The sequence below is a fragment of the Ambystoma mexicanum genome, chromosome 11, assembly GCF_040938575.1.
Source record: "Ambystoma mexicanum isolate Mex_15411 chromosome 11, UKY_AmexF1_1, whole genome shotgun sequence".
In the NCBI taxonomy this organism is placed as follows: domain Eukaryota; kingdom Metazoa; phylum Chordata; class Amphibia; order Caudata; family Ambystomatidae; genus Ambystoma; species Ambystoma mexicanum.
This window is the reverse complement of record NC_090934.1, coordinates 1245245571-1245272995: the sequence shown is the minus strand read 5'-3', so window position 1 is coordinate 1245272995 and position 27425 is coordinate 1245245571. Positions and strand designations below refer to the sequence as shown.

Below are 27425 nucleotides of genomic sequence, written 5' to 3'. Positions count from 1 at the left end.
ATTCACTTTGCTGGCCCTTGTTTCTTCTAATGGTAGATCACTATTAGCAGAACAAAAAGACTGGCAAGCATTGTGTCGAGGAGTTATGGCATAAGACAAAGATGAACTGCTCAAGAACAGATTGGTACAAGGGGGACAGGGGGTGAAGGAATTGGGGCCCTCTCAACTGCCACCATCCACCTCAGGTGTATGATTGCCTCTGGATTTCTCCTTGGTAGGCCTCCCACCCCCCACGGCTCGGGGGATTTCCTGTACCCTCTTGGCAAGGCCAGGGAACTGGTGCTGTATCATACCTCCGCCCATTACCCTAACTCTTCTTCTCCCTCTCCCTGTATGCTGACTTCGGACATTGAGTGAGAAACTACATTAGCTTGATTTAAGCTAGCCCTTTTTTCAGCTTTAAATGAGAATTACTGTAAGGCCAGTAACCACCCAAGGAAGAAAGGATTAAAGTCTTTATTCCTAGCCATCCACACTAGTGTGGTCAGTCACTGGTTCAAACTGTCAGACGGATTGGTAGTACTGCAGGATAGACAGCCCATTTGACAAGGAGGTTTGGCACGAGACAACGGCTCAACAACTAATTGGCACAATGGGGGGCAAGAATTGGGGCCCATCAACTGCCACCACCCACCTCAGGGGACAATTAGCTCTGGATTTCTCCCTTGTAGGCCTCTCACCCTTTCGTTAAAGGGGTTCCTGTCCCCTCGTGACAAGGGTAGGGTAATGGCTCTGCCACACTTGATGTATTAAAAGATCACAAACGCATTAGAACATAGAATTGAAGTAAAAAATGACTGAGCAAATTAACTTTTCTGTGGCATTACGAGTCAACTGAAGGCAGAAACCTCTTATGGGCAATGCCATTTGGGAAAATTGGTTATTTAAATTGATATTTTTTTCTTCGGAATTAAGAGGAGGAAATAACCTCCTTGCTACTCCATTTTTAAGGGGTGGAAATATTCTTACCAGGATTTTTCTTTTAATGAAACTATGGTTTTGATAGGTCAAGAAGTCTATCAATCGGTGAAAATCTTTGGGTCCCATTGTAAACCATGCTCACAACCCCAAATATAATTTGCTCCAGTGAAAACTCAGAGTAAGTAGCCACTATCAGAAACTAACATGCCCGGTGCAATTACAGATTCTAGAGCATTCTAAAAATATCTCCACAAAGTTTCAGATTCCCCACTTAGTGGCATGGCTTGTAAGAATGGAGCCCCTAAATACTTCAGACAATTACAATCTGGGATTTAAATAACTCTTGGGACATTTATCCAAGTGCACCAGAATTATCGCACTCACCTTTGATTTGTCTTTTGAAGGGAAATGATAGGTGGAGACATTCATTATCAGTCTTCCTTTCTGTCCACCTGCTCCAAAATCCCTCTCAAGTAATCAGATTCTGCTTTGGAAAGGCCCCCACATTCAGCTCCTTCTGGAAAAGGCATTCTTCAGAGGATTTCCATCAGGTACATCCAGGTGGAACCGCAATTGTTTTCTCTCCTGTGGGCCAGTCTGCTGCTTTCTAAAAATAAAATAGAAACTCTTCCAGCTTCCTATGTGAATTACTGAAACTCCACACATGCATCATTTGATGTGACAATTTTGGTTCAAATCAAGTCTGTGATAGGTTCCCTTCCTATACTCCTACCACAAAAAATGTTCCTTCAATTAGCCAAATGTCTTTGGCCATGTATAAAAGGGGATATTTTTGACTGTTGTTTGCCCTACCCTCAGGAATTCTGATCACACTGAACTAAATGTCCCTTTGCCTTACCATGGCCCTCATTACGACCCTGGCGGAGATCGTGGTGCAATATGCACCATGGAGCACGGCGGAAAGCTGCCGATACCGCCATGGGGGTTGGCGGATTTACCGCCCCATTCCGACCTTGGCGGGGCGGTAAATCCCCATTCCCCATTTTACCCTTCCCCATTCCCATTTTTGCCCCATAGGGTATAATGGGAGTGGGGAAGGCGTTAATTACGCCACCGTAAAATACGGTGGCGTAATTAACAAGGTCCCGTAGCGCCATGGATTTCTCCGCCCGGAAAAACCAGGCGGAAACCGCTCCATGGCGCTACGGGAACTCGTAGTAGGGCGGAAGGGTCCGCCGCGAATACCGCTGGCGTAAACCCACTCCGCCAGGGTCGTAATGAGGGCCCATGTCTTTTATGGACAGAGTCAGTAATTGGGCCTTTATTTTGGGAATCACAATAGCATTTTGAATACAGAGACATCAGTCAGATTCTGTAGCTTTAACAGTGATTAATAATGCATACATTTTAATAAATCTTGCTTGGGAGTATGTGATCGGGCCACTTTGCTGAATTCAAATTTGATCTTGTTTTTTTTTAAAAAAAAATTATTGTTGAGTTTTAATAAAAAATTTGATTTTTTTACAACATCTTTAGTTTTTGTTTCCTTAACCATGTTGGTCTCTTTAGTTTGAATCTTACGCTTCTGAAGATTCTGAGTATTGTTGTTGTAGTGTAAGAGGAGGAAAAGGAAAAGGCAGAAGGTAGTCCAAACGAAAGGAAGAGGTCTTAATTATTTTCATTTCGAGTCAAGTTTTTCTACTAGGATTTGAAGGATCTTAAATGTCGCTAGTTGCCATGATGTGCGATCACCGCTAATCATCCTTTTCCACCATGTCTCTTCGTCAGTTGTTGGAGAATGCTGGAGAAGGTATTTCATGTAGGGAAGCCGAATTTCCATCAAACTTGAGCAGAACAGTAGTAAGTGACGAATGGTCTCTTTCTCTTTGTCACATATCTACAGATGTTAGTGAGAATACTTATTATATGACGTATTTTGTTGGTGTCTAGAAGGTTTAGTCTTGCTCTCATTATGAGGTTGCATGCCAATTGGCATGGGAATTTTTTTATATAGTTCTGGAGTTCGTCTTGTGCCTTCCATGCCAAAGGCAAGTGAGAAGCAAGCTTATATTCGGACGCTGCATCAAGAGTGCAGATCCAATCCATCTCTTATTTTTTTGGTTATCCTTGTAGGGTTGTTGATATGGTCATCTTCTGTGCATTGAATGGTTTTTAGTAGGGCTTGATTGTCTTCTTTCCATCGGTTAAGCATTTTGCAGCTTCCCGCTTGAATTTGTTTAAGCACCAGATCGTGGAGAAAAGAGCAGTTTGGGAGAATCAATTTCCTGTAGGGCATCAGTGTGTTGCAATCAACTGTGCCCTGAAGGGAAAGCAGACTGAGTTCTCGACATATCAGTATGATCGGAGTCGAGTCTGGTAAACCGAAAGCCGTCCTCCAGAAGTAAGCTTCTAGTTTGGGCCAGAGTCTTGGGTAGACATAGCATGGCTTCTGAGCTGTACGTCACGATAGGAACCACTTTTTGTTTATAGAAGTTCAGTAGTGGAATGGTGGAAAATTTGCCAGATTTTCTGTCTATTGCTTTGCCTTTTGTTGCTAGGCTTCGGATTTTCTTGGACGGAGATTCTTGCATGGCCACGGCTTTTGGTGAATTGTCTAAGATTACGCCCAAGTATTTGAAGTTCTTGACTTTTTCAATTTTAATTTTTTCTAAAGGATCAGTTGAATTTATCTTGGTTTTTGGCTGTGCGTTCCATCACCATGATTTTGGTCTTGTCGAAGTTAATTTCTAGGTTGTTTTCAATGCAGAATAGCTGTAGATTGGTGAGTTGGCGTTGAAGGCCTATTGGCGTCAAGTCTAATAGGATGAGATCGTCCGCATAAAGTAGTCTGCTGATGTTTGTTTGCGCAATTTTAGGCGGGAAGGATCTGATAAGGGCTTCTGAGTATTGGTAGTCTCCCATGTAAGCGATGAAGAGGGCCGGTGCTAGCGGGCAGCCCTGTTTAACACCTCTTTTTGTGTCAATTTGAGTAGATAAGCATCCTCGCTGGTTTAGCCTCACTTTAATGTTGGTATAAGTGTGGAGTGCTTTGATGGGCTTTAGGATGTTGCTTGGGCAGTCCCAAGCGGTCAGTTTCTGCCAGAGTCTGGTGCGGTCGACTCTATTAAAGGCCTTAGACAAGTCTATAAAAGCCATGTATAATTTTGGGTGGCCTCCCTTCACTTTGTTTTTTAGGATGGTTAGCAAAAGGATGTTGATCGTAGTTCCCAGTGTTTTTTTAAAGCCAGCTTGAAAGTTGTCGTTACATGGGTCTCGTGAGGCCCAGGATTGACATTTTCTCAGGAGGAGTGAGCCGAAGACTTTTCCTATAGGGTCCAATAGGGCGATCGGACGATAGTTTGTGGGGTCTTGCTTGTCTCCTTTCTTATAAATCGGGAACACTATTGCAGATAGCCATGTAGGGGGAACCGATTGTACAGCCACACATCTCATGAACACTGATCTTATAAATTTAGCCCATTCGGCAGGATGAGATTTTAGGTCAAAATTAGTGATACCGTCGGGCCAGGTGCTCGCGATTTATTCAATTTTCTGAGGATGTCGCAGATGTCATCTAGATCGTCCAGCTTTATCCAGCCGTCAGTTTGGTTCAGGGGTTTGAGATCGACCGTCGTTGTTTGCGGAAGAGTATATTCCGAGGGATTATGGTTAGGCAGCTGGAAGAGTGATCGAAAGTGAGCTGCCCAGGTGGCTTCATCGATAATGTTCGTGATTTCTGGGCCAGTTGGTGAAGATGCTTTGTTCAGCAATGACCAGAATTCTTTCGAGTTATTGGAGCAGATGGATTTCAGCATAGTTTCGGCATCTTGTTGATGTAATGTCCATCTGTGCCTTCTCACCCAAGTTTTGTATTCTCTGGTCGCTTCTTTGATTGCTAGTTTTCTTTCGGTCGTAGGAAGTGTTGCAGCAGATCTTTTGGCTTTCCTGAAGGCACGGCGTCTTAGGACCAAGAGTTTGTCATATGAATGGGTGGGCGTTTGAAGATTTTTGTTGAAATTGCCTTTCTGCGTCCTGTATGAGATCAGCAAGGGAGCATAATCAATAGCATCGGGTTTAGGTGTATAAGTTGAATTTGTGTATCGGTTCGTAAGTTCTCTTATGCTGTGTGCTTTAAGGCGGAGTCTGTTTCTTTGAGCATTTTGTTCCAGTCTGACCTCCATCCTATCCTGGTTAGTATATGAAGATTTCCAAGTGGTAACCAAGACGTTTTGATCACTAGATACAGTTTGGAGGACGTCAAAAGATGTCGTTAAAGATAGAATAGGTTCGGAAACAAAGGTGTAGTCAATAGTTGACGTTGATTTGTCATTGCCCAAGTTGGGAGTCGAGTGTTGCTTTTATATACTGTGTCGAGGTTATGAAGTTTTCTTGAGTTCATCAATTTGATCCACGATTCGCCTCGTCGTTCACCCGGTGTTTTTTCTTTGGAAGGTTTCGGGTTACAGAGGGCGTTTAGGTCGCCACATATTATAATGTGGTAGGTGTTATAGGTGGTTTGTACTTCGTCAACGGTGTTCTCAATTAGGGCCCAAAAATGTTTTGGGTGAATTGCAGCAGGGTTCTAGTAGACGTTTAGTACTGCTATGGGGATTGTCTGTTGGGGTGCTTCGTCAGATGAAGAAAGTTTCCAGGTTAGCAGGAGTGCAAGTAGCAAATAATTTGAGACAATGATATCTGCTATTGCCAGGCCATGTTCATTCTGCATGCAGTGAGCAAACCCGAGGATGGTTGACCAAATGGGCGTTTTGATGCCGGAGCCAGAAGGAGATCAAAGCCGTCGAGCAATAGAGTTTTGGTCAACCAGGTCTCCTGGAAACAGCACAGATCAGCAGATCCCAGATTAACATCACTAAGCGAGGTTAGGTGCTTATATCCCCTGGTGTTCCATGATCCAAGTTTGAGATCACAAGGGGTGCTCTTTTGTGTATCCGCCGCGTCTCGAAGAGTAGTCCTGTTCATGAGTTGCTACTTTGAACGATGTGTTGCCAGTGCTTTTGGGAGACATGCCCAGGAGCTAGATGAGGTAGAGTTTTTGGTGTTGGGACTGCGCCTTTTTCTGGATGAATAGTTTTAGTAAGGTTTCTATGCTGGTCTTGTCGTTCTTTGCAGAAGGCAATTTTTGCTTCAAAGTTTTCTTTATTTGTGTCGTTTGCTACCGATCTGGTTGACATTCGAGTAAATTGGGGTAGAGATTGGTTTTTATTTGATGGTGACATTTTTGTATTTTGGTGTGGGGTCGCTGGAGCCTGTTGATAGGAGGGACTTCGTTTATGCAGATTGACGTTTAAGTTGCGTTTGGGTCTTGATTGGTGAGCGTTTTCGCTGTTATTTCGTGACTTTTTACATGTGGGTTCAGTGGTTTTGGAACTTGTGTATTCAGAGAAATCTCTCTGTTGGGACAGGTGATACCCCAGGCTTAGGAAGTCTCTCTCTCTGTCCAACAGTGTGTTTTTGACTGTTCTTGAGGTGATAAGAAGATGGCACACTGCTCTTCTGTGGTAGTGGCTTGGTTCAACTATTCTCAAATCGTCTGAGGAAATTTGGTTGAGCTTTGGGATAAGATGCATCAAAACCAAGGCTCCTCTTCTGTTTAGTATGACTTTGTCTCGGTTTTCTTTCAGTTGTTCAAGTTTGAGGATCCATTTCACCGGTGGTTTTTCAGACTTTATAGGTTTGTGGTGTGTATTTGTTTCAGAGTTTTGGTGCCGGGAAGGATGAGGGGTGGTTTGTCTTGGACTATTTCTTCGTTTACGAGTTCTCTGATGATTTAGGATAATATCTAGCGGTAGTTGGTAAGTTTTGATCAATAGAGCACTCTGGTGGATTGCTACTGTATCTTTCAGTTCTCGGTTTTCGTTTTTTTGGACTATCTTTTGAGCTGAAGAGTCTGGGCCGTATACAGGTTTTATTTGGTTCTGTTTTTTGCTTAATTGCTGACGAACATTTGATCTTCTTCTGGGATTCTTCCAAGGTCAAGAAAATCAGTGAATTTTCTATTTCTTCTGAATTGGTGTTAATCGCTGGGTCTTTGGTGTGTAGGTCCAATATGGCAGGACTGGTATTGTCCTCCTGGGGATGAGACGAAGTGCCCGCAGCAGAGGTTGTATCCGAGTGTTCTGTAAGGTTCATCAGGTCAGTATTTGACAAGCAGTCCTCAGTTGTTATTGGTGAATGCCTTGTGATTTGGTTTGTGGACGAAGTCTGGGGACTAGAAGGGTCGCAGATCTGTTGAGATAGATTACTTTGAGAAGTGTGTTGTCTCGCAGGTATTGTAGCAGATTTCAATGCCAGGTTGGTAGTTTTTTTTTTGAGAAAGGTATTTTGCTAGTAGCCTCTGAAGTAAGAAGATTATTTGAGTTTTTGTATCTCTTTGAGTCCAAAATTGAATAAGGTTGCTCCGTCGCTTCTTGTGTCGCTCTGTTTCTGTTTTCTTCGTCATCAATTACTAGGACGAAATTAGGGATCGATTCGTTTGTTGGGTGGTTTAGGAGCTGATGGGTTTTTTTAGAAATCAAGTTGGTTTTTTCAGCAGAGATACTTTTATGTGGATTTCCGGCAGTTAAGTCGATGAGTGGCACAGGGTCGCTAGACGGAATAGCTGGTCCATTTGTTGGTGATCGTTTTTCTAGATGGTTCAGGGTAGATTCTATTGCTTGGAGACGTGCATTTATGTCAGCCATATTTGTGCAAGATGTTTTTTTTTGTATCTTTTTGGGCCGTAACATGGCCTTCAAGAAAGATGAGTTTCGTATGAATCATAGCTTGTAGAGTCGTATGATCTTTTAGTGTGTCATGCAGTGATTCATAAAGCTTAGTGGAGGGAACCAAGGCAATTGTTAGTGCTGATATGTATGAAAGCAGGCCCGGCTTCTTCGAAGGCGTTTCATTAGCAGCTGTTGGGAGTTTTCGGTTGGGTCCGTGTGTAGGAGTGGAGGGAACATAGAAGCTCGATCTGTCGTGGCGTGGATCATGGTCATGATGTGATTTCCTCTTGTCTCTATGGTCCTGAGGCGGTAGGTTTGTTTGACCAGTTTTGTTGGGTTCTAATTGTTCCTCTATTTCACATTGTTGTGGACTCTGCTGTTCAGTAGGTGGGGCTGTTGTGTCCTGCGATACAGGGAAGAGTAGTGATGAAAGTGGAGGGGAGGTTGGGACCGCTGCTTGCTTCTTATTTTGAGCAGCGATCGGATCGGCCTCGGACTCCATAGCATGTTGCGGCTCGATTGTTACTGGGATTGAGGGAATGGTCGGTGGAAAGGGTAGGGGGGCTGGGGTTTGAGGTAAAAGTGCGATTTGGCCAAAGCCGAAGTCGTCGGGGATCGAAAAACTCATTGTTTGGTCTGGTGCAAGGGCACTTTCTAGGTTGGTATAAGGTGGAATTGTCTTTTCTAAGGAAGCTAAACTGGTTTTGAGAGGGATTGTATTGTTCTTTGCTTTTTCAACGATTTTTCTATGTTTGTTTAGAGGTTGCAGGTCGTGCACTGCATCTAGTAGTTCAGCGTCTGAGTTCTTGCTGCACACCTGTGCAGCTTACCCGTTTTGCTTTTTTATAAAAAAGATTTGTCAGCGTCGATATGGGGGAAAGTTTTGCTCCCGTCTTCTTTCCATTTAGGGTTTTGCCTTTGGATGTAGCCAGTTTAAGGCTTGTAGCGTTTTTTTGTGCTTTTGAGGTGCTTAGTGTGGTTTGAGAGTCTATTTTGCTTTTGGGATGTCTTTTTCTTTTGACTTGGGCCGTTGTTGATGCTTGGCGTGGGCGTTTCTTTGGGTTCGGTGTGTTTTTGTTTTTAGTTTGCAGGCGCTGTGCCTCAGGGAGGCGTAGTACAGGATCTACGAAAGAGTCAGAGAGAGAGCTCCTGCTCCGATGACGTTGCGGGGGGGCATGATCAGTAGGCATTCCGAATTCGCAGCAGACGAGAGCCAGGCCGTGTCCGCCGGCTCCCCGCACGGCTCCCACAACTCTAAGCCCCCACCCTCTGCTAGACGAGGGCAAGGACAGTGCGAGGGGCTAGAGGCGCGTCGCAGCCCATTGGCTCTGAGGGAGTCTGGCACATCTTCGTATGCCTGGTTGCCACCCCCTCCACCGGGCCTCGAGGCGTCTCTGCGCCAGAGCAGGCGGGGGCGCCTGGAAAGCCTCGAGAGATCTCTGCCCGACAGCGCCCCTCCGCTTCTCCCCCAGAGGGGACCGAAGCACGAACCCGCACCCGCCAGAGGTCAGCCCCCCAACTGCAGACACAGCACCCCCTCTGGGGCAAGCCAGTTAGCGAGCGAGGAGAGACATAGCAGGTGGGGTCGCGTTTGTCAATCTGGAAGTATTGTCCATATTTGTTTGGTGAAGAGATATATCGGACGTCTCAGCTGGTTTTGTAGGTGGGTCAGTTGAGAGCTGAGTGCCGTTTAGTACAGGGCACAGGATTTTACTTGAAGTCCATGTGGGTAGTTTAAATACGTTCTTCCCCACTTTGCTTCCAGCAGTTTTAGAAGGTTTAGTGGTGGTTGCTGACGCGCACAGTGGGTTTTGGGTTTCCTCTTGGAGAGGTTTTTCTAGGTATGGACGAGAGCGCAAACTTCTTAGGTGCCCATTTTTGTAACAATCTATGTTTTTTTCAATTCCAAAGGAACGGTGATCACAGTCCTTATTGCAGATATCAGATAAACAACAAGACAACACTAACCTGGTCCAGTAGGAATTCGTAGAGCTGAATGGAAAGCTCACCTAACATCCTCTCCCCGCGCCGGAGAAACCCAGGTCGAGGAGGGGAAGCCAGGGAAACCCTCGTGGGGGAGAAAACCCTGCCGTGCCAGGAACTCGGAAGAAGCGATGGGCGAGTCTTGATTCCCCAGGAGTGACTTCGGGAGTTGGACTTGCTATCGCGAATTATCCTGATGAGAGAAACCAGGTGGTGATTAGAGAAGGGAGAGATTGCGGGAGTAGAACTCTAGTGAGCGATATACCTTTAATTCTGAATGTCTGTTGAGGAGATGTAGGACGGCTTGCACAGAGGTTGTAATCTGTTCAGCGCGTTGGAAAAAGTAACTCCCTGTCCATGCTGAAGAGACTGAAGGATCGAGAAAGGTTAGTGATGGAACGAATGAAAGGATATGTATGCTAGGGGGGGTACGGAACTATACGTACTGAAGAGTGTAGAACGAATGCCTCCGGTGTATGCGTGTGGAGAGCTGGTAGGGCGGAGGACCAAGGACAGAGGAGTCTGACACTGAGAAAAGGAGAGACGGTAGAAAGATTACAGACAAGCGGAGTCTTCGGATAGTAAAGAGAGCTAGCCTAGAATAACAAACCTATGGTGCGTGGCCTCTGAAAACAGTAGCAACGCGCTGGACCGAAGACGCCGCCGAAGGAAATCCATTCTGCGAGGTTGGGGGCGGAGTCATCCGACACTCCCGGATTCGGAAGGCTGGTGCGCTGCTTTTCCTTGCTACCGCCATGTTGGAGGAAGTAGAGGCGATGAATGAAACTCGTCTCCACCTGTGCCAGAAAGACCACGTGAGCCGCCCCCTAGAGGGAGCGGAGGGAGCGGACGTGACAATTTTCTTCTTCTAGTGGAGTCAGGGGAGAAGCAGACAATCCAGTCAAGACAGCCATGACTGCAGGACTGCCCCTCTCCGCCACTCCGCGTCCGCTCCGCGGTCTGGAGAAGAGATGTAGGGATGTAGGGTTCTCAGTAGCTCCTCCTTCAGCAGGGAGAAAACAGAGTAGACAAACTCAGCAGGGTAGGGTTCTCTGCAGGACTGCCACTCTCCTCCACTGGTTTTTTAACTGAGCAAAAATGTCAAAAGTTAAGAGCTGATAATATATTTCCTTATTTCTTAGTCATTTTAAAAGGTACTTTGTTTCCAAGGCTGTACATTACCTGTCTAGTTGAGTTTGAAATCAATGGAAAATGGGCCTCATTCAAAATTTGGTGGTAATTCAGTTGTAAATTTGCTGAATTAAGGATACATCTGTTACTGTTATTGCTACTTAGGTCATGTGGATTGACCACAGGTTGAAAGTGGTGGTAATGCAGTGTAATACCCCATTTATGGAGGGTTCTATGTTTTTTGTGTGCAGATTTACTACCGGCAGAATGACTGTGGGGTAAATCCAACAATTTTTGGAGGAAAAGTGGAGGATTTACAACAAGCTGGAGTGCACCTTTTTCCTGTACCACCGCACTTTGAATGAGGCCCAATATATCCTGGGAACAAAGTAGTCATTTAATAGAGTGCTTTCATGAAATTACACAATAGAGTACGTATTCATCTGCAAGGCCAAGGGTTCATGATTGTATGTGTAAATGTGTTCCTCTGAAGTAGCCACTCAGACTGAACTCTACCTTGCGTCCCCATGCAATCTGCAGGTTCTCTAATTTCCATATCTGGCTCACATTTGGCTGTATTTTCTATTGTAAAGCAAGGCATTTTGCATAGATGTGCCCATTCATCTCTTAATGGTTACTGATTAATGGCGGGATCTGTTTTGCATAAAGTGGATCTATGCATTCCTGGTCTTCAGAACTGGACCCTGAATAAACCATCTCAGGATTAACTAGAGTACAAGTCCACTGATTTAAAATGTATATGTAAATGGTAAGCACACTTTTACTGATAATTACAAGGAAGTAAATGCTGGCATTATGAATTATAATAATTTCTATTTTCATTTCCATCTTCTCTTCACAAAATATTAAACTGGAATTTGTAGAATTCTGCTTGTTTTTCGTATATATGACTGCATAAAAAGAATCTCTTTGCATCAAGCAAGTTATTTTCGCCAAAGAGAATCCCAGTTACATTTTACGTTCCATTCGATCAAAATGCACCTTGCTTAAACACATTAGATTTATTCAAATAACTCCTAGTCTTCCCCGATAAGTGAGGGAAATCAAACTAACCCCTGACTCGGGGGTCCTGGCTCTCCTGCCCACTCTCACTCTCCTCCTCGAAGTCTCACCAGGTGTGCATACCATTCCCTCGTTCGTCCGTCCGTCCGTCCGTCCCCATTCTTTACCTGCACCTCCTTTCCACTCCGATACATGTTCATTTCTCCACATGTACCTACCAGGCTTACCCTTCAGAATTGCAGGGTGCGCCTTACTAGCAGCTACCAAATTGATTTTTTAGGCAGGCATGCCCTTTTCCACCCCCCACTTCCCGATTCTCTCCTCTCCACTGTTCTGCATACCATCATTCCTTGTCACTCTTCTCTCCTAGTATTCTTCCTCACACCCTGCTCCTCTCCCCAACTCTCATTCCTTTTCTTTGCCTTGCTCTCAACCACTCCTTTCCTCCTGCTTTAGCAGTCTACTCTCACTTCCATCTTCCTATGAATTCAGTCTTTCCCAAACACACACTTCTGGTAGAGCCCTGTCCTCATATAGGGCCCGACCCCACGTATCGGGCATCCCAGTGAACAGGCTTATGTGTGCTTGCTGAGGACATTTGTAATCCGATTATTTAGCTGTGTTCCTTCCTGGCCCTGCTCCCTTTGCTGGTCTCTGCTGGCTGAGCCAGTAAAGACTCAAGACTGTCATCTTGGTTTTGTTTCTCACACAGGCATACAGAGAGCTGAAGCCCCCTGAAACGACATGCTTTATGTAAAGGTTTACTCTTCCCTGTTCATGCTTCAAAAAGAGGCATTTCCAGCATGCATAAAACATTCCTCTCCCTGGGTCTTTGGAACAGTCTGTAATTTACTCCATCATGACCCAGAATCACACCGCGACTGCTGGCACTCTGTCCCTGGTGGTGATAGTTGGCGTGGCCAAGGGGCTTGAATATTTTAGCAATACTAAGAAGGCCTGAACAAACAGGTTTCACTTGAACTACTGACTGCAATGTCATTTGCTCCGTACTCCTGGCTCCTCTTAAGACATTCTAACTTATGTGACCACTACTCCAGCATGTACAGTCTCTAGTGTCACCCTGTGAAACCAATTGAACACTGGATACTCTGGCCTCAGACCCCATCTTTATGGTCGGCACAAGCAAATGGACAACCCCTCGGAATAACTTTAATGCAATGAGCAAGATTCCATCAGTTCCTTGCAGAACTGTTAAAGCATAAACCGTCATCCTGTTCACAAGCTGACCTTTTACTGGATGACTCATTCGGACTCAGTCAAACCCCAAACCCGAAACCAGAATGTCCTAGCGACCTAAAATTCCTCATGCAGTTGCTAACTACAAAGTCCGAATAAACTCACAAAACCCCACAACAGGAAGAATTAATTAAGCTTCTTTCATATGTATCTGTGCAATCAAAACTCTCTCTATATATTACATATACATATATATATATATATATTTAAAAAAGTATTTCCGATACTTGCATCTGCTTAGATTCACATGCTATGCATAGACCAACATCTAGTGGGAGTTGCAGAGTATTACAGTTGTGGTTTTTGAAACTCGAAAAGGGACGTCGACACTGAGTGCCAGTAATACCATCCCTAGTGTGCCGTTCACTGTACAGCGGCAAATAAGTGTTTTAGAACCGCTTGTCCCACCTGTGTATCTGCTTTAGAATGAGTGTCACTGCAGTAGTGCCGAGTGAAAGTGTGTACTGAACTCCATGTAGCTGCTTGCGATAAAAGCCAAAGCAGCTCCTGTCCCTGTTGTGGAGTGGGCTCTTGGTGTGAAAGGCAGTGTTTTACTTGATAATGAGTAACAGCTGTATGCATCCGAATATCCATCAGGAGATGGCATTCTTGGAAATGGGGTCTCCTTCTCTGCTTGGTGCTACAGAGACAAACAGTTGGTCTGTTTTCCTAAGTAAAGTACCACCCTCCTTAGATCTAGTGTATGGAGTTTCTTCTTAGATGAGCTTGTTGGATTCTGAAGAAGGCCAGTAGCTCAATGGATTGGTTCACATGAAATTTGGAAATTAATTTAGGTGAAAACCTAGTGTGGGTCTGTGCGTAAAACCAATTTGTCCTTGTGTATGACCAATGGGTCCTACACTGACAATGCTTGCAGTTCACTAACTCTTCTTATGGAAGTAGTAGCCACTAAGAAGGCAGTTTTATGTCATGTGTTTAAGACTTGATTTATGCATAGGCTCAAAAGGGATGTCCCATGAGCTTTGCGAGCACTACATTGAGATCCCAGCCTGGTGGTGTGTTTGAAATTGGAGGGTGGAGTCTCTTCACTCACTCCATGAACACCTTAATGACTGGAACTTTCCACCACAATACTTTACTGAGAGTTGGTATAACTTGATAAAGCCGCCAGGTGGACCTTTATAGACTGGAATACTAACCCCGAGTCTAACAAGAGGAGAATATAGTTAAGAATGTGGGATGGAGTACATTCTATGGGGTTTATTTGTTTAGATTGGCACCAAGTTATAAATCACCTCCGCTTGTCGAAATAACATGGTGTTTTTCGTGCCTCCTTGAGGAGATCCATACACGGCTGTGGTAGATTTAGATGTCCAAACTGGTCTCAAGAGCCATGCTGCCAAGTTCATTGAGTGAAGTTGAGGGTGTACCGTTATCCCCCCGTGTTGGATCAGTAAGTTAGTCTGGCGTGGGAGTTTGATGGGACAGCACATCGCCAGTTTGCACAGATATGGGTACCATGGTTGTGTTGCCCACATAGGAGCAACTAGGATGTGCGTCATTTGTTCTCTGTGAATCTTGTTCATTAGAGGGCTTGGGGGAAAAAGCAAAACGCTGAGCAGGTGATGGCTGGGAAGTTTGAACCTGGGAGAGAGAGAATCCAGGAGGTCCCTATGAACCAAGAACAAAAGGCAGTTGCATGCCATTCCAAGGTGGTGCCGTGACCTCGGCAACTTGTACTGTGTGGTACGCAAACAATGCTGTAACCGCAGAGCAGAGGGCTCCATGGAGCTGCCAAGAGACGAGAAGATGGAAACACATAAAGCGTTTACCATATGCAACAAGCCCATCCCCACAGGAAGAAGCAGGGACGCTGACCCAACAAAGTAGAGAACCGGAGAGCTGGGCAGGCAGATTGCAATACCATGGCACTCACACTCGTCTCAGTATTTGGAAACTAGTAAAGCAAATTTGCATTCGCCCCTTTGTTTGTGAAGCCAATAACTTGCGGGACTCATCACACTAGTCTGAATATCTGTGAATCCAGCCAAGATAGCAACACATATCAAGAGACTGCTCATACTCATCCCAGTAGTTGGGAATACCAGAAGGCCAGTACAGAGTGGCACGAGAATCTTCGTACTGGCAGCCCAAAGTTGAAGCGCTTAGAAGAAAGTGGCAAATGGGATCCAAGATACTGGTCCCAGTTGCAAACAGTGAGGAATGACATGAAATACTCACTGGAATAGCATTTCTGATTATGTGCATCTGCTTAGATTCACATGCAAGGCATACAATAAGCAGTGTTGCATAGCAATTTGCTATGCAATTCTGTCGGTTTGCTAATCAAATGAACACTTGTGTAGCAAAGTTAGCTATTTAAGTTGCCCTCTTCAATTCAATGAAAACACAGCTCACCCTGCATTGCTCTCTTGACCCTCTTTTCACTGTTCACTTCAAGTGCTAATGGAGGGAAAGTACAGCAGTAGTTATCTCCTCCACTATTAAATGCCAAATGCATGTGTAGTAGTGCTAGGCAAGAATGTTCTTTTTCAAATAATTCCAAACTAGAAGTAATCAGGATAATACTTTTATTAAGATTTCTATATCCTGTCTGGCAAAGACCAGTATGTGTCAACTTTACATCTTTTAAAGAGACAGTCATGCAATTCCATTCCTAAAATGTAAGCTGTTACATAAAGCATAATTACAGTGTTGTTACTGTAAAACACTGCATCATCTCCATGAGTTAGAGTAAAGTTTAGGTTAGTGTATCCAGTGCTTCAGGTAAGATTTTGAAGTGAGAATATTGTACTCCCTATTTTCTTTTAAAGTTGGGAGTACAATTATTATTTAGGGATTCAAATTATAAGTCATCCACAATGGGAGTATTTTACAAGTGAGGAAAAATCTAACTGTAAAACAGAAATCTTTTGTAATCAATATTTCTTTGCACAAAGTATTCCTGCACAGTAGAAAGATGGTTTTACCTCTTCAGATCAGGACGATTAGATCAGAAATTGATGTTTCTACACGTGGCACTACGTTTTCTAAAAGTCCAAACATATTCATGGAGCTGTGTGGATGAAAGCGGGGAACGGGCTCCTAGGTGTCTTTTCCTATTTTTGTTGGCAATAGTTTTAGTCTGTTTTTATTTTTTGGGAGTATATGCCTATTTTTAGGGAGTAAAAGTGGCTGATACTCCCCCTTATATGTAGGGCTGAGTGTATCTGAATTTCATAGTGACATCTATTTTTCATTTTGTTGGGGAAGATGCATCATGTTGACTAGTGAACTTTTGAAAATGTACATGATCACATGATGAAATGCCTTTGATGGCAAACATAGTTATGTAACCTGCAGGTTGCATACATCTTGCAACTGGTACTCAACCCATACTCCTTGAGATGGTATCTGGTAATATTATCCCCATATATATGGTTGCCATAAATAATGTTGCCGGAAAAAGGTTGTGGCGACATTATATATGGTGACCATATATATGGGGACAAGGGGAGCGGCGGTTGCACGAATGTCCCCCAAATGTTCAATGTGATAATATCCCTGAAAAAAAGCGTCAATTTTTTGGTGACTTTTTTGCCGCGCGACATTTTTGCGGGGACATTATCACATGGAACCCTTGAGATTCTATATTATCACCCTGCTGCTTTATACCAGGTAACCTGAAAGTGAGATGATCACCAACTACAATATTCCACCTAGTTTGGCCAGTTCTCTGCCTGCTACGCAATCCACTCTGCTTAGTCTTTCTTTCCTCTTACATAATGAATACACAAAGCGAACTAAATGATTACGCAAAGTAGTGATCCATAGTTCCATTCAGTCTGTACATCCACAGATCTACTGCAATGCCAAACACTGTAGTTGGCCTCGTAGAGCTCACTTTGCTTTGATTGTATTATATATTACCACCTGCCGGAGACAGCTGGCCAAATTGTTTTCATAGCCTTATATTTATTTATTGGTGTCCATTCATGCAGCTAACCTATTACATTTTACAGACACTCGCCTATGGTTCGCAGTCTTTTCACCCACTCGCACAGTTGAGTATATTTTATGAAGGGCCAAGAGCATTTAGCAAGAGAGGTTTTGAAACTTTTATTTAACATTTGCTTTGTTTGCAATAAATGTCAAATAAAGGTTTCACTGTGCAGGGTTGGCCTCTGGGTGGCAGCAGTGTGCCAGACATGAAGTGGCTTTGTAGTGACATGCACCATTTTACAGAAATCCTATTTTAAATGTGTTGTCCTCCGTTGCTATGGGTCGAATGCATTTCTCTAGGTTGAATAGGTAAACTAGTTACTCGACCTGTGGGTCTAGCGGAAGTTTAAGGTATTTGCAAAGCCTGGCTCCTCTCACTAATGTCTTATTTCAGCAGTAAGCAAAACTGCTGTATTGTTGCTCATTTCATATCTTGCATACAAATAACTTCTGGTGACATTAACAATATTAGTACAACATTGATATTCAAATGGGTCCGTTTGCTAATCAAAAACATTTTGATAGCAAACTCTGCTTATCAATTTTTGAAAATAATTTATGCCTTGCACATGCCGTGCATAAAGTCCCAACAGCTAGTGGGTAATCGCGGAGTATTGCATCTTTCTTTTGAAGATTCAAAGGAGACGTCAACATAGGCGTGACTCCAACACTATCCCCAATGTGACGTGCAGTGTACCCAAATTCGCTCACGCGTCGAGCTCCCTCTGGTTGTGTTTTTTCTGCTGTGAGGGAGCCTTATAGTCAGCGTGACCAAGTACAGAAGAGAGGTGTAAGATGTCCATGTTCCTTCTACTCCATGAGGGGGTGGGGGAAGAGGGTAAGCGCACTTGAATCTAAGCAGATACAATCATCAGAAATGCTATAACGGTGAGTAATGCATGTCATCTGATGCTTGTGAATCTGCGGAGAATCACATGCTGTGCATAGACCAGAAAGCAGTACCCATAGATGGTGGTGGATGTGTAAAGGAACACTAGCAAAGAGATGTCTTAGCACTGCTTGTCCCACCTGAGAATCAGACCTAGAGTGTATCTAGGCAGTAGCGTTTGTGTAAAGGTGTGTACAGAACTCCAGGTTGCTGCTTTGCCAATGGACTCAAGATAAAACATTTGCAATTAATGCTATGGTAGCCCATGTGCCCCGAGTAGTGTGCTCTACGTGTGAAGGCAGATCTCTCTTGGCAAGAGTGCAACACACTGATGCAGTTTTTACAATCCACTTTGAGATAGCCGATTTAGAGATAGGGTCCACTTACCACTTCTCTACCAGCTGCCACTGAAATGAAGAACTGGATTGCTTTCTTAGTGGCTTTGTCTTCGAGATAATAGATAACCACTCTCCTCACATCTAGTGTGTGGAGGCTTCTTTACACCATATTACTGGGGTTCTGGAAAAAGGTGGGTAGTTCTATGGATTGGTTTACATGGAACTTCGAGATAAATGTAGGCGTGAAGTGTAGGGGTGTGTGCGCAAAACCACCTTACCTTCGTGAATCGTGACAAATGGGTCCTGAACTGAAAGGGCCTGCAGTTCACCAACTCTCCTTATAGAGGAGATTGCCACCAGGAAGGCGGTCTTGTAGGCAAGTGCTTTAAGGCTAGCCTTGTGCATTGGTTCAAAGGGAGGTCCCATTAGTCTGGTAAGAATAACATTCAGGTCCCACCCAGGAGCTGGGTTGGAAATAAGGGGATGAAGCCTTTTACCCCTTCCATAAATACTTTAATTACTGGAATCTTCCACCACAAAACCTTGTTCTGGGACGTGGTGTACTCCAAAAGCGCAGCTAAGAGGCTTTAAAGAGAATTGAAAACCAGACCTGAAACACAGGTGGGTTAGAGATGTTTAGGTGTGCATTCAATAGGATTGATGCCCTTGCTATTACACCAGATGACAGTAGCAATGCCTGGTGTTAGGTTTCCGTGCTTCTCAGAGTATGCCCTTTGAGGGAGTTGGGGCATAAAAAGAATCTCTTTGCATCAAGCACAGAAATGGATGCAGTACTGTGATCAATGGCCTTGCCTTAGTCACCACCATCCAACAGGCATGGTTCATCCGTAAAAAGGCCAGTCTATGCTGCCTGCATTGGCTACAGTGCTGCTTTTGACATGGTTGAGAGGCAGACTGTGGAATACATTATATAACCAGGGCATCCCTCCAGGTGTGCTTAAGAGGCTGATGTTACATGAACAAACAAAGGTCAGTGTGCGATTAGAGGGTAATGGCACCAGGTCAGGCTGGATACCCACAGAGAAGGGTGTTAAACAGAGTTGCATTTTAGCACCCATTTCACTCAATCTGCACCTCTCGACATGGGAGCAGCCCTAGAAGGCCCGAACTGCATACCCCCCAAAGCTGTATGATGTTATCCTGCAGTGGATGAGGTACGCAGATGACATTGTAATGGATCGGACGGCCCTTAGTCATCAACAAACTTATTCAACTGTTTGAGGGTCATCACCTCAAATACTATGGTACTGGTGGTTAATAAACCTTCAAAAAAGGCTCCTAGATTGATCTGGCAGATGGCTGGGGAGCCAGTTGAAGACATCTCCTGTTAACCATATCTGGGTATCAACCTGGATGGTAAGCTCAGACGAGAAATGCACCTAGATTGCGTGATGTACAGCTCTCTGGCGCGGTCAGTGCCTTTTCACACAAGTGCAGGGGTTACTCTGTCTGGATTTTGACTCCGCTTTACTGCACTAAAATCTTGCCCACTATCATTTACGCCTCTGAAACCTGGGCTCTGGGCAGACTAATGGAGATAACTAAAACAGATAAGACTTCTGCGACTGCTCCCCTACTCATCAAATGAAATTGATTACTTGGGATTTGCCATTTTACCAATATACAAAAGAGTGGCATTCTGTTTAATCTTCTATTGAAAACTGATCCATGCACAGGACTCTCAATTATTGGGTTGGTTGTGAGAGGTCATCCCTTGTAAAACTCAAATGCAGACTAGTGTTCTAGCCCAGATTAAGCGGGTTAGCAGAGGCACGCAAGAACCCCTGGGGAAGTTATAATGCAGTCCCTTGCAATTTACAAAAGATCGATGAAGATCATGTTCAGAGTATGGAGCAATTGATTGTCAATCTAGACACCAAAGCCAACGTGGTTAGGTGCATCGCCTATATCATGGAGCAGGTCGAAAGAGCTTATTTTTTTTATAGGTAACCGCTTTGTGTGGAACGCTTTGTGTGAACTATTTGAAGTTGGACCAATTGTGTAAGAACGCTTGCAGTTGTCAAAGTCTGGTCATTTATACCAAGGTCTGAACGATTCTGTCGTTTGTGTGGAGAATCACAATTAGAATCGTGTGTCTTCTGACTGAGTGTTCTTTGGTAACAGTGATATGCATCAAGAGCAGCTGAGATTGATACCACCATTAGTGCAGAGATGCTGTGGTATATTTTTCTGTTTGGACTCCACGAGCCATGCATCACCAGTCCCAAAATTCTGGCTACAGATTTTAAGCTGAAGTGTTTTGGAAGAACAGTTTTATGATGAGATGTAACATATCACGTCATATTCATTCGTGATTATTTGGAAATGCTGGACTACAGTATTAAAAAGTCGATATTTGTTGAATGTATAATAATACATTCTCTTTTTTTTTTAAACCAACAAAAATGGCCTTTTTATTCTACACACTGTTTATTTTACCACAGAGTAACCAAGCCTTTATCCAGACTAAGGGACGGAACAGGGATCCCGGCCAAGAAGAGATAAACACATGAAACATCACTGTTATTTTATTTGAAAACCCCCACCAGTTTCACCGCGTCCACCTTTTATTTTATTTCCCACAGAGAAATCGTATAGACCATACTCCTTCCCTTGTTCCTGGGAAACTAGTTGTGTGCTCTGTTGCTCCATTGGCCATTATGGTATTCATCCTTGCCACAAAATGGTGCACAAAGGTTTAGGGATATGCAATAGCAGGCCAGTGGGGGACAGACAATAGTTAGATTAGTTTCTATGCATTAGCCATGCTACAGCGCCTGCTCAATGCAGGAAGTACAACACAGAGACCAAAATGGCCAGCGTTTGAAAAAGAATAGAAGTATCTCCTAACAGTCGAAATATCGTAAATAGGCTGAGCTTTCTGAAGCCAAGTGTGCAACAATTGAATGCTAGTATAAAACAATTGAAGTTTTTGAAAGAAGTGACTGGGACAGTCAACATTCAAGTTGCAAGCTACTATATGAAAAGCCAGCAGCACACCAAGAGCGAAGAGTCCATTATCACCAACAAATTGTATAATGCACATTTTAAGATATGAACAATACACATTAACTATTCTTCAAAATATTTGGATCATCAGTAATTAATCATGTACTTACAGGTTTCATTTCTCTGTAGTCTGCATTTTTTTCTTCACCAATCCTTTGTCCTTTGCTAAATGGCCATGGAGCCATTTGCGGCCAACAAACGCATATGGAACATCACTGAAAAGAATGGATGGGCCATGCTGAAAATCTGTTTTTTCACAATACTTATTGATTTAGGATCCACCTGTAAAGCTGGATGACATGTTGTATATTTCCATGAAATGCTTATGAAACGTTCCATGGCATTCAATAAGTTAACTTCTTAAAATCACAGATGCGGATTCAAAAATAACTTCATTTAGTAAATGATTTACATGCGGAGACTACTCAATTCACACAGACGTTACCAGAGGTAGGTGGCCCAAGCAGTGTTCCCTCAAGCTCTTTGTCCGATTCCGATCAGCTATGGCGGGAACAGCCGATCATTTTAAGTGCGATCCGTGCTAGTAGAGGGAGAACTTAATTGTTTAATACATTTAACAGTACATGATTTCCCAACTCCTGGTGAAAAGGGGAAACCAACTACTAAATATATATATATATATATATATACACATATATACACACACACACACCATTCAAAGGCATGGCAGCTCCTATTATGAATACCTATTTTAATTTTAGTTAGCAGCAAGAAAAAAAAAAGGAAAATAAATACTGCTCTCATCATTTTTAGCCCTTGTCCCTCCTCTCCAATCACTGTTCTGGCTGCCATATAAGAACTCCTGACACTTCATAGACATCCTCTTATTTTTTTTTTAACTGTTCCCAAAAGTACCGCCATTCTTTGGGCAATATGGGGATGTTTCTATGTGTTTTCATACGGCTGGTACCTGGAGTGTGCTGGTGCTGTGGAAGTATTTCTGAATACTAACGCGGCAGTGTGTGGCACATGACGCAGTGGTGAAGACGGCCCATTGCCTGTTTAGAATAAAGGGTCTTGTGTTCAGACGGCTTCCTTAAAGACATAGAACAAAGGCTTGATATTGTGGTTGAGAGAGGAAGGATGGCTTCGGGGAAATAAAGATGGGCAGCATCCCACTTCCCAAGCATATTTACCTTTGGGGTCTGCTAAATGCCAGTCCCAGCCAAGCACCTTTATTAATACATCTGTGTCCCATGTGTGTTCATGGACTATTGGACCAGATTTGGGCATAGTCATTAAGGTGGCTCTGGCAGATACAGCTGTTCGTTTTGGAGAGTCAATGGCCACAGCAACACAACAGGGTCTGGCGGGGACTAGTGACAAGGGTTATTTTGGACGGCACGATTACATGGCGATACCCTCAAGGCCTCAAGTGGCACAGCAACAGCATGATGACCAAGATATTCAATTGGTGGGTATAAGTCTGGACAATCATTCAAGCACTGTCTGATGCTTTGGGATCAGTTTGGGCTCCCAGGTGGAGGGGATGACTCAATTCAGCATAGGGGGCCAAATTCACAGCACTAGGTTAGTAGTCTATGTTAGTTGCGAGTCCTGGCATTTGGTGAAGCAGAACTGTACCCCCCCCACGCCATTGATCATTTATCCCATAGTAAATCCCTGTGACCATTGGATGGATCCAACAGATGGGGATGCAGCTACCTCTGGGGTATTAACCCTTATGGGGGGGAATTTCCAACCCTTTTGGAATGGCTCAACTCAATTCAATAAAATGGTTTGTGTGTCCATTGCACAACATTTCCATGGGAAGAAGCTGAATAACAGGCCCCATAGAAAGATGAAGGATGAGTGACCAAAACCATTCATTAAAAAGGGGCAGACAAGGACTGGGCAACCTGCCAGGAACGTACACCATATACTGTTGGTGTTCGGGTGAGAATCTTTGATTTTTCAGGAGGTAGCCTGGGTTACAAAGAAGCCCCACGATCCAGAAATTGCTTCAGGTTGGGTGCAGCCAGCGTCATGTTTTCAGGAGACATCAATGCCTCCATCATCCAGTAGCACAAGCAAAAAATATATAAATATTGAATTGGGGTTTTGTATTGCACTTCCTGGTGAAATCCATCCTAGAAGCATGAGAACCCATGCTGCTCTGCGTTGATTTACTTTCGAGAAAAGGGCATTGCCCCCCCCCCAGGTTTTCTTCAGGCAAAGCATACTTCTGAAGATAAATCCCAAACTGGTGGGTCTAGTCAATGCTCCTGTGCAAGGAGATTCTGAAGAGGTCTTCTTTGGAGACAGCTCTGTAAAAGATTGGCAAGTTTGTATTCCACATTTACCAATCTGGACAGAGCACAAACATCACTAAAGAAGTTATTTCAGCCACGGGTCACGGTTAGTCCAGTGTTCGCATATCCAGCCGGACTCATGCCTCTGTCCGTGCTAGTTACAGACCCCTGCAGCAGGTCTCCTGGGATGTCTCCTGGGGTTCCTTCCATCGTACACAAGACAGGAAAAATTTCACATGGTAGAAGCAGAGTACATCAAGGATCTGCTACGTCTTCGTATGATGGTGGGTATTATCCCTCTCCGCTAGGATACGTTACGGTGGGTGACCGATCGATATTTTCTCAGAATTTAGTTTTGGGTCTCAAGGGATACCTACGTGCCAGCTATGAGGTGGGACCATCAGTTTGTTAGGGAGCCTTTCCAGAACACACACATCCCCACCCCTCCTCTTAGACTCAATATAGCCTAATAAAAAAGGTGGGCCATCTGCTCTCCCAACTGTTGCAAGATGGCAATAATACAAGAGTTCCGTAAGCAATATTTTTCTGGTTCGGACGAAGGATCACTTTCATCCGGTCTTCAACTTGGGGGGCCTCAAAATGTGTTCTCTATCATTATTTCAAGATGGAGATGACTGGATTGTTGATAGACGTGTTGAAGCCCGGCATATGGTGTATGTTCCTTCCCTAAAATAGGGGTGGCATTTAAACGGTAGGTTTCTGAAAAGTTTAATTGGCCAAAATTTGAGTATTCTTGTTGCAGGTTAGGGTTATCAGCATGGAGGCAAAAGTACATGCTGGAACATTTAGGGCTGGTTAGTCTTTCCATTTGAGATAAAGCTTTCTGAATTGGAAAAATAACCTGCCCCTTAGATGATGAGCACAGGGAATACCACTGCATCTGCCCTCTGATATGGTCATCGGGTAGCAGCCAGAACAATCCGCCCGTCATACAAAAGGATGGAAAGTTTCTCCATGGCAGCACAACTGTAGACATGAACTTAACCGTTCATATGTTATATACATCCACCCACCCCGTGTTTTAGTTCTTTTTCGAGAAGGGCTGATATTTGATTTGGTATTCTCGTCCAAGTTCAAAAATGTCTTTTTGCAAGTGTTGAAATGAACAATACACCTATAGTTCTGGAGGTTCACAACAGTATTTGGAAGTGCTGTAGTTTCCATTGCGTGCAAACTCTAGAAGACAAAATAATGCTTTGGAAGGATTTGGTGGCACTTGCAGTCTAATTTTTCATTACTAGGAATATATAGTTACGCCAAAAACGTTCCACACGTTACATTTCTTTAACAGAAATCATGGTGGGGGAGGAAAAATACAATAAAATATTCCACAGGATTAGTATGGATCAAAGTAAACTTTGTTGCAAAGCTCAGAGAGTTAAGTGCACAACCAGAAGTTATCAAGTATGTATCTTTGCAGCGTGAATGAACAGCAGTTTTCCGAAGTTGATCGAATGAAAACAACAGAAGTTGTGAATTTTAACAGTTATTGTAGTGAATTTAAAAAGCAAAAACGGGATTTGGACACCAGGGGGGCCTGGAAATGTGAGGTCCTTGCGCCCCGCTCCTCACTAACGGGCCGAAAAGCCACCCAAAAAGCCCACACCTGAGGAGGTCACCCCTGCTGGGGTGTCTGAGGTTGCGAGGCACATGCCAGTCCACCTGGTGCCCCCCAGACCCTGGGATAAACACCCGCCTGAACGGGCGGCGGCATGCAGTGAGGCCACGGGCCGTCCCAGAGATCCGTAATGCAGAGAAAGGAGCATGCAGGCCAGAGGCGGTGCCTGCAAACTGACGTAGTGGATGGCTTTCCCGCAGAGCGGAAGGCTGCCGGAAACCCCACTGCCACCTCGGCCCCCCGCCTGTGAGCAGAGAACTCCGGTGATTCATCGACAGCGATGCAGACCTATGTCCCGCCTCCTAAACACTGGCATCACATCGGGAGATCCCATGAGCCCACGCCGGTGTTGTATGCTATCCTGCCTCCCATGGTAGCTTGTGGGAGGCAGTGTTGGCAATCTTCGGAGTCACGCCCACTTGATGGCTACAGCCATACATGCAGCCCGAAATGAAAAGCTAATGTCATAGCCCGCCCTCCTACATATCTGTTCCTGGGATTGGCCAGTGATCTGCGTAGCTCCACCCCTGTCCTTGAGTGTCGTGTCCATCATTTAAGCAGTTCTCATATTTTATTCTTTTGTAGCGGACGGCCGCAGTGTTGCCATGTCCACTTATTATATTATAAGTGACTTTGGGCTTGTTTTTGCCCAAAGTCGCTTATAATATTAGCAGGTTGCTTGTCGCGGTTTTTGTCCGCGTTTTTCCTTAATTGTGTGCTTATTGTTCTGCTAGTTTGCCAGTCTGTCTGACTTGGCCCCACTTACAAAAAAAAAAATGAATATGAAAGGCGAACATGCCGTCTTGCCTTAAGCTGTTATGCACACGCTGTGAGGCTCGGGCTGATTGCCTTCCTGATGTGAACCTGCAAGTACTCCTTTCTTTTGCATTGATGGGCTCTTTCAATATGAGAGACCCTTTGAAGACCCATTACCTAGCCAAGAGGTAAACACGGGGTATTTACAGCAACATGTAGTTTAGTCATGATGGAAACAAGCATAGACAATGACAATAGTTTAGGGTTTTGTGTAGGCATGGGAAAGGCCCTTGGTAGGCACTGCTATCTTTAGTTGTATGAACGGCACCAGGTGCAAAATGGTGCAAGTACCAGGGCATCTAATGGCAGTGCCTGGCAAATGCCTGATAAGTTTGCAAAAGCCAAAAACTTTTAACATGACTAACTGAAGGACACACACAGTGCTTTTAACTTGATTGGCTGAACGCAGACCAGGTTAAGACATTTCTATTACACCAGTAGCATTTACAGCTCAAATTAATTCAGCATTGAGTGCAAAGTTTAATGTTAAGGCTTGATTAAAGAGAGCTCAAAGAGTTCCCATGAGAAGGTGTTTTGGGCGGGGAGGGGCAAGAACAGGGTTGCGGATTAGCATGGCAATGAACAGTCAATGGGTGGGCTAGTGATTTACTAGAGGAGTAAGTCATGAGGGAGCCAATGACCAGAGGGGTGATGGACTATATGAACCAAGGACCAGATGATAGCAATCGACCAGGTTTCCCAATACCAGGACGACGACAGTGGGGGGGCCATGTCACGCTTGTCGCCATGAGCTAGTCCTGGATTTTCCCTTTGCATACTGGTCCTTGTAGGCCCATACTTATAATGGGAAGAAATAAAATACCAGTCCTAGCATTTAATAGGAAATGCCTGGACTGGCTCAGTGTCATGAAGTACATGGGGCTACTTGGCAGGTACCTGCAATGGAGCCAAGGACCAGAGGTGAGCGACGAATCAAGGACCAGAGCAGCCAAGGATCCAAAAAGCCAATAATGTTGCTTTTATAAGTCGCACACATACAACAAATTAAAATAGACACCAATTGTTAGAAAATAACAATTTTAATAAATGCTTTTTGTTAACATATGTTTGAGCTCTCTGTATGTATTCTTTGCGTTATAGTTATTTTTCAACTTCTGAGACCTTTCCACCTTATTTTAGAGGTGCGCTTGTTTTTGCAGCTTATTTGGTTGGGAGTCAGCTTGTTTTGGGCTTGTTTTAAAGGAACATTCAGCTTATTTTTTCCTTCTGACCTGGCAACACTGAGCGGCCGTGGAGAGAGGAAGGGGAGACTGGGAAAGAGGGGGTTTGAAGAAATTAAGTCGCATGGAGTAGAACCGAGCTCTACACTGTGGGGCTGTGGTGGGAATACAGGAGATCGAGGCACACACGGGACTGAGCAGGAACAAAGGAGGGGCCCTTCTGCACCGACACAACGAAAGCACAGTATTTGAAAGGCTACCGAGCAGGGGAGTTGCTAGGTCTGGAAAAGACCCG

General features: G+C 44.2%; 1 long non-coding RNA gene across 1 annotated transcript in view; it reads right to left on the bottom strand.

Moving 5' to 3' along the window:
- Window positions 1-27425, bottom strand: part of LOC138504274 (uncharacterized) — a 101660-nt gene that overhangs the window by 3634 nt on the left and 70601 nt on the right. Inside the window, exons 2-3 of the long non-coding RNA XR_011279814.1 lie at window positions 21332-21436; window positions 1306-1528 (exon numbers count right to left, since the gene is read on the bottom strand). This is a non-coding gene — a long non-coding RNA (uncharacterized lncRNA). The remainder of the gene's footprint in view (window positions 1-1305; window positions 1529-21331; window positions 21437-27425) is intronic.